This window comes from Pogoniulus pusillus, chromosome 27 (genome assembly GCF_015220805.1).
Source record: "Pogoniulus pusillus isolate bPogPus1 chromosome 27, bPogPus1.pri, whole genome shotgun sequence".
NCBI classification, from domain to species: domain Eukaryota; kingdom Metazoa; phylum Chordata; class Aves; order Piciformes; family Lybiidae; genus Pogoniulus; species Pogoniulus pusillus.
The window spans coordinates 19,628,967-19,636,180 of record NC_087290.1 but is presented as its reverse complement, the minus strand read 5'-3'; positions in this window follow the sequence as shown (position 1 = coordinate 19,636,180).

The following is a 7,214-nucleotide window of genomic DNA, read 5'->3' as shown; positions in this document are numbered from 1 at the left end:
AGGTGTGTGGGTAAAAGTCCTGAGGTGAAAGCAGAGCCATGGCCCAGCTCTTGGGTTTCACTGCAGAGGGGTTTGCCAAGGCCACTCATTGTCCCTGCCAGAGCTCGTCCTTGGCACACCTCTGCTCCAGGACTGCTTACCCTGGCTTCTCCCTTTCAGGGTGAAAAGATATACATCCACCTCTTCCTATCAAGCTCTCTGAAGGATTGGCACACTTTGACTTGGTGTTTGGATCTTTCAGCAGGGAACGTTTGCCTGTTTGCTAGCTAACCACAGCCCATGTGGAGCTCACCAGTGGGAGCATCTGGAGCAGATTTCTGAAGATGAGCTGTATGCAAGTGTTGAACAAAAACAGAGGCTTTTGCTGCACTCCTGCATGTCTGCTGGGAAGCTCTCAGACAAAGCAGGGTGAAGGCTGGAATTTTCCCAGCAGTGCTTTCAGCACTTTCCTGACATGAAAGTGATGTGAAAAGAAGTATTTTGAAGGCCACCTGAATGAAGCACATCAGCCTGGAGCACCTTCCCAGCTGAGGCTCGCCATGCGGAGCGATTCAAGGTGTGCCTGGTACCGCCTGATGGCTCTCGAAGTTCCTCCACACCAGCACTGCAGAGGGCTGTGGGCATTCCCATATGGTGTGTGGCTAACACGGGCTGGGTGCTGTGCGCTTACTCTGAGCTCTAGGAGAACAACTGCTCGCTGGCAGGGTGCTCTGGCAGGTGGCGACAGAAGCGCACCACAGACAAATGCAACCCAGAGGATCGGCAGCCAGTGGAAGCAGCGGGAAAAGGGACACTGTGGTGACCTTCAGAAGGCATTTTCTGAGGACAGACAGAACAGCTGCTGCACATCTGCTCGTGCACACCACGTCGAAACCAAGGCCCACCCAAGCTGTCGTCTGGTCTCAGTTAGTGGAGCATGGCCTGGGCTGTCGCCGCTGTGTGACAGCGCTGGTGACACCAGGACAAAGCTGCAGCTGGCACAAGCTACCCTGACCTCCTCAGCATCATGTGGTGCCAGCAAGCTGCTGATGGCTGATGGGCACAAGCTGAAAATCCTTCCAGGGCAGCCCATTCGAACAGCACACAGGCAGAAACACAGATCCAAGGAGCAGCAGATCTTCAAGGAGACCTCTCTCCCCCCTCACAGTTGTCTAGGACCAGCATCAATCCATTTTTTTCTCCAGCCACACAGAAGCACAGCTTGATTAGCAATGTACCTGCTGATACAGCTGTTCTGCTGCTACCTTCTGGCCTGTGGTGCCTGGCTGCTGTACCCCGTTTGCAGACAGGTTCACAGATCACAGCTCATAGGATGTCAGGGGTTGGAAGAGACCCAAAGAGATCATCCAGTCCAACCCCCCGGCCAGAGCAGGACCATCCAGGCTAGCTCAGGGCACACAGCGACACATGCTTGAAAGGCTCCACAGAAGGAGGCTCCACAACCTCTCTGGACAGCCTGTGCCAGGGCTCTGGGACCCTTACACTCAAGAAGTTCCCTCTTGTGTTGTGCTGGAACCTCCTGTGCTGCAGCTTCCATCCATTGCTCCTTGCCCTATCCCAGGGAGCAGTGAGCAGAGCCTGTCCTCCCCTCCTGACCCCCACCCCTCAGATAGTTATAAACATTGATTAAATCCTCTCTCAGTCTTCTCTTCTCCAGACTAAGCAGCCCCAAGTCCCTCAGCCCTCACCTTACTGAAGCCCAGAAGGAGTGAGCTCTTTACTTACTTAAACACCCTGGCTGATTCTATGCTTTTAGCAGTGTCTCCTATGCTGCTGCTGCTCCCTTGCCTCTGCAGCCAGAGTCAGCCAACAGCCAGCGTGGGCAAGCTGCTTACTGCACAGCGGGGCTGGGACGGGCAGCGCTGAGGCAAAGCTGCTGCTGTGTGGTACCTTGGGGCTGCACTCAAAGGTCTCCATCCTGTGATCTTGTGATTCTCCTGCAGCTGCTCCAGAAAGTCTATTTGAGTCCTTTTATTTGTAATGAGATTAAACTGACAGATCCTACACCTTTTAGAGACATTTCAGGCCACTCCGAGCGCAGCTCTCACATACAGAGGTACTGAGTATGCCACGAGGATGAATTCATAAAGCCCTGGTGCCCTGCAAGGGGAGAATTGTGGCCTTCCTTGGAGCACTGCTCTCCTGCAGCCCAGTGCAGTGCTCAGCTTGGCCCTCAGTGGCAGACCTCATTCTGACTGCCAGGAAGAAGAAGTGAGGGCTGTGAGCCCAGGAGCCTCCCCAGGGTGGAAGAGATCTCTAAGCTCATCCAGCTCAACCAGTTGGAGTGTAGGGACACACTCACACGGTATGCTGGAGTGCAAGGACACACATGGTGTGCTGGAGGGCAGGGACACACTCTCATGGTGTGTTAGAGGGCAGGGGACACATTCACATGAGTATAAAGCTGAAAGGGCAAAGAGGTTGTGAGAAGGTGGCAGGGAAGGGCTCTGCCCATGTGTGCCAGGGGAGGAAGTGCTTACTCACTCTTGTTCCCTTCTGTCACATCATTTATTCATTACAAAGTGCTCTTCAGCAGCTGCTTCTTTGGTCTGGGGGAATTATTTTACAGAGCCTTCAGCTGGACCCTCTCCAGCAGATCCCTGTCCCTCCTAAACTAGGGAGCCCAAAACTGAACACAGTATTCAAGATGAGGTCTCAGCAGGGCAGAGTAGAGGGGGAGGAGAACCTCCCTGGATCTGCTGGACACACTCCTCCTAATGCACCCCAGGATCCCATTGGCTTTCTTGGCCAGCAGGGCACATTGCTGTGCCATGGCTAACTTGTTACCCACCAGGACCCCCAGGTCCCTCTCCACAGGGCTGCTCTCCAGCAGTCACCTCCCAGCCTATACTGGTGCAGTTAGTTATTCCTCCCCAGATGCAGGACTCTGCACTTGTTCTTGTTGAATTTCATCTGGCTCCTCTGTGCCCAGCTCTGTCTGCCCAGGTGTCTCTGGATGGCAGCACAGCCTGCAGCTGTCTCAGCCAAGCCTCCCAGCTTGGTGCTGTCAGCAAACCTGCTGAGCAGACTCTGTCTGTCTGTGCCCTCATCAATAGCATTGATGAAGCTGTTGAACAGGACTGGCCCCAGCACTGATCCCTGAGGGACACCACTGGTCACAGCTCTCCAGCTGGAGCTGGCACCATTGATCACCACCCTCTGAACTCTATCTTGCAACCAGGCTTGGCGCTGGCAGAGAGCCCTGACCTTACTGAGACAGGAGGACCGACGCTCCATGCGTGAGTGTCTGCCTCCACTTGCCCTGCTCCTGATGCAGCATCAGGCTCTATCCCCATCAGCCACATCCTGCAGCCATGCCAGCTTCCCTGGCTGAGACTGAGAAGCAGCCTAGAGGCATACACATACCCCTGCAAAAGCTTCCAGCGTAGTGCCCTAATCCTCAGCATGATACACCAGACTTGGAAATAAGGACCAAGCTGTCACTGTCCCAGAGGCCAGGAGAGAATATTTTGGGTTGGAACTGACCTTCAGAGGTCACCTAATCCAAGCACTCTGCAGCTGAGGATGCTCCAGTCACGTCGGATCCCCAGACCGTGCAGGAGTGCATGAGCTGCACCAGCACAGTCTGCCACTGACCTCTTATCTCTTCAGCAGCCACCTACTGCTGAACCCACAGGAGACAGAGAGCCCTCTGCTTGGGTTTTGTGCCTGCTGCCAGATTCATTATGGACATAAAACCACAACAGGCTTTTATCATTCTAAGAATACAAAGGAACTTGGGAAAATATAGTGGATACTTTATAGAGTTAAAATATGCACTCCTGGTTTGAAATGGTCGTTAATAGAATGTATAGATTTGTGTTAATTACAGGAATTGGGCTAATCTCTGAGTCAGCTTTTATCTAGTTACTAAGCACTGTGTTTCAAAGATCTGAGCTCTTGAGTGGCTTTTCTGCCAGCAGTAGGTCTGAACCACTGTCAGTGCCAGGGAAGGAAAGCAAGAAGGTGAAAGAGTGTCTGTTGTGGAGCCTTTCTGCTCAAAAGGAAATCAAAAAGGCATTTTGCAGAGCTCTGCAACATGGCTTGTACAGAATGACCCCATGCCCACCAGAGAGGGGCTGCCAGCTGAGTACAAGTTTACAACCTAATAGAGTCAAAAGCTATCCAGTTCAGTGCGATATGTCCCCTCTGGACTGAGACATTTAATCTCAAGTCCCATCATGAACTTGCACACAGCTCCTCCCACCATGAGTGCTGACCCCTGAAATGGGAGATGGAGCTCAGAGGAATGGATGAATCCCCACCCTCCTCCTGCCAGTCCCTATGCTTTCTCAAGAGAGGCTATCTGTGGGACAGGGGCTCCCAGCATCTTCTGTGAGCATGCTGGAGGCCAGGCTCCTGCCATCAGCTAACTGGAGATGCCCCCGCTCTGAGGCCACACCTGCCAGCTCTGCTCCCAGAGGCAGGGGCAGCAAATAACCTCTGTAAACAACAGAGCTGGCAAATGTGTCAAAAGCATTTTGCTATTGAACTCTCACTCGAGATCAATGATCCAAATGGGACTCAACTTCTTCCTTATTAGGGGCTAAGGGCAAGCTTCCTTATTCATTCATACAGGGATTGGATGGATGTTGTGAGTAATTGCTATGTGCAGCACTTTCCTGCATCATGCATTATTAAAATCCCACAACTGGAAGAGCAAAAATGGATGGGGCTTGCTCATCCATCCATTCCAGCTCCATGACAGGAGGGGCAGCCTCTGTGTTTCTGCACCTTTAGCCCATGCTAAGCCTCGGCTCCTCTGCCTTGTCCTGGGTGAAATCCCGAAGTTTGTTCACTCATCCTTTTGTGCTGTATTGCTGACATGAAAGGAGAGAGGCTTTCCCCCAGTGTTCACTCCTGGAAGGGGGCTGAGGGAAGAGTAGAAGGCACAGGTGGTGTTTTTCCTGCCACCTGCTTTAGAGAAAGTCCTTCGGAGCCAAAGATAACTGTGTGGACTTGCCCAGAGCATTGCCAGAAGGCATTTCTCCTTGTGGAGTCTGCTTGGTCCTCAGATGACCCACAGAAGACAAGCCCAGCCCTGCCTCCAAGAGCAGCCTGGCTTTTGCTTCTCTGGTTGCATGCAGGTGACACTGCTGTACTGTCCTCCAAAGTAGTGCAGCACAGAGCCCTAGAGCCTTCCTCTACAGGTTTTATTTATGCAGTTACCAAGGTGCCAAGGGTAGAAAATCAGCCTCCAGGGCTGTGCATTCCATGTAATTGGGCTGCTAAATTACAGCCCAGCAAAGATACCTTGCTGCACCTACCTGTTGGGTAAGTCACTGGCAGGGAACCACAAGTAGTGTATGAAATGTCTTGGAACTCCTCTAGAGAAGGCTGTGGAAGTGCCACTTCTGGCACTGCAGACCACAGGTCAGCATGAAAATGAAACCATCAGGAAAAGCCTTGAGGTTTTAAAAGCACCAGTCAGGGCGTGAAATGTGTGAGCCCAGCAGAGTGCCCTGCTGGTCAGAATTCATGCTCTGCATGGAGCAGCCACTGCAGCACTGCTCCACTTCACTAAGCTACACAGCTCCTTCTTTCCTCTGGGGTGACAGAAACCCCAGTGCCATGCAGCCTGCACCCAGGGCACGCTTCTCCCAAAGCAGAAGACTCAACTCTGGGCCGTGGCAGCCACGGCCATGGAAAGGGACAGCCCTGGCCAGAACAGCAGGTGCGAGAGAGCCGTAAGGGCAAGGGCGCAGCTGGCAGCCCTTCAGGCGGCCGCTGTTTGAAGGAGGTACGGCTGGCATTCACGTGTCTTGCCTTGGGGGAGCTGTTGGTGCTTCTGAGGAGTGGGCAGGCAAACAGCCTCCCGAGCCTGCTGCACAAGCCCTGAGGAGGCTGTGGATGGGCTGTTGTGCAAAGCACTGGTGCAGTCCTTGGGGCGCTGCAGCAGGTGAGGGCAGAAGGAGGGACAAAGAGAGTTGTTCCCTTGCCGCACCAGGGAACAGTGCCGAGCCCAGGGTGCCTCTTGCTCTTGTGTCTGAGTGAGCAGGCTGCTGCTGAGCCAGACCTGTCACTCCATGCACCTCTATGTGCTCACCACTTCTGAAATTGCGCTCAAAATCAGTTAAAAATGCCAAGCCCAGACAGCAGCCTGCAAAAGCCAAGCTGCTCAGAGAGGTGAAAGCTCCTGCAGTCCAACATCAACTCGTTTTGCCAGGCACTAAGCTTGCAATCCTGCTGATGCCTCCTCGGTTTGTCTATGGTGGACAACGTCCCTCCTGCCCTGTGATGTCCCCTTGGTGAGGTGGGCTTTGGGGCTCAGACTGGGAGCCATCCTGCACCACAGTTCCAGGCTGAGCAGGGCTGAACAACAACCCTGCCTGCAGTACCAGCAGCTCTTCAGAGAGCATCTCTTGGCTTATCACGTTGGCCTTGCTCACACCCACCCATGCAGCAGCTACCAGCCCACGTGGAAGTCACAAAGACCTCGAGCTGCACACAAACGACACACCATGGGATTGCCAGCAAAGCAGCACTGAGACCAAGGCTTGTCTGAAGCCCCAAGCTTCCTGCTTCCCCAGTGCTGGGGGAGCCGTCTCCAGGGGGCAAGGCTGATACTGAGCTGTGTCTGCATCTGTGGCATTTGGTCCCAACTCCATCACTACTGGTTTGACCTTCACTATGCTTTCACACTTCCTGGGATGCTTTGGCACTTGATGGGGCTTTCACAAAGCCCTCCCAGCTGGGGCCAGGGGTGCACAGGGGAATAGTGTCCTTTAGGGAGCATTTATCCACTTTCTGCTGTTTCTGTGCACCAAGACCAAAGGTGAAGCTGGTGCACCACAATTTGCTATAGCTTTTTCTACCCTTCAGGCAGTCTCTACCTGCAGACATCTGCCACAGGGATGCCAGAATCCAGAGTCCACTCTGTGCAGCAGGTCACTGGGTATTTTGTCACTTCACTGCAAAAGGGAAGGGAAGGAAAGGGAATCTGGAAGGGCACTGGAGCCATAAATTGTTCACGCTGGCCAGAGGTGCTTGTTTTGCCATCAGCCAGGTTCTCCTGCATCAAAGAGATGCAGAGCTAAGAATTAGCACATGGCTCGTTAACCTTCAAGTGCCTCGCAGCAACTGCCTGGGGAAAAGAGACAGGAGAAACAGAGCTGAAACAATAATTAACAGTGAACAGACCCTGAGAGAAAAGCAGGGATGAGGTGGGAACCATGGCAAAAGACTTTTCCTGAGGGAGCTGTGCTCTTTGCATG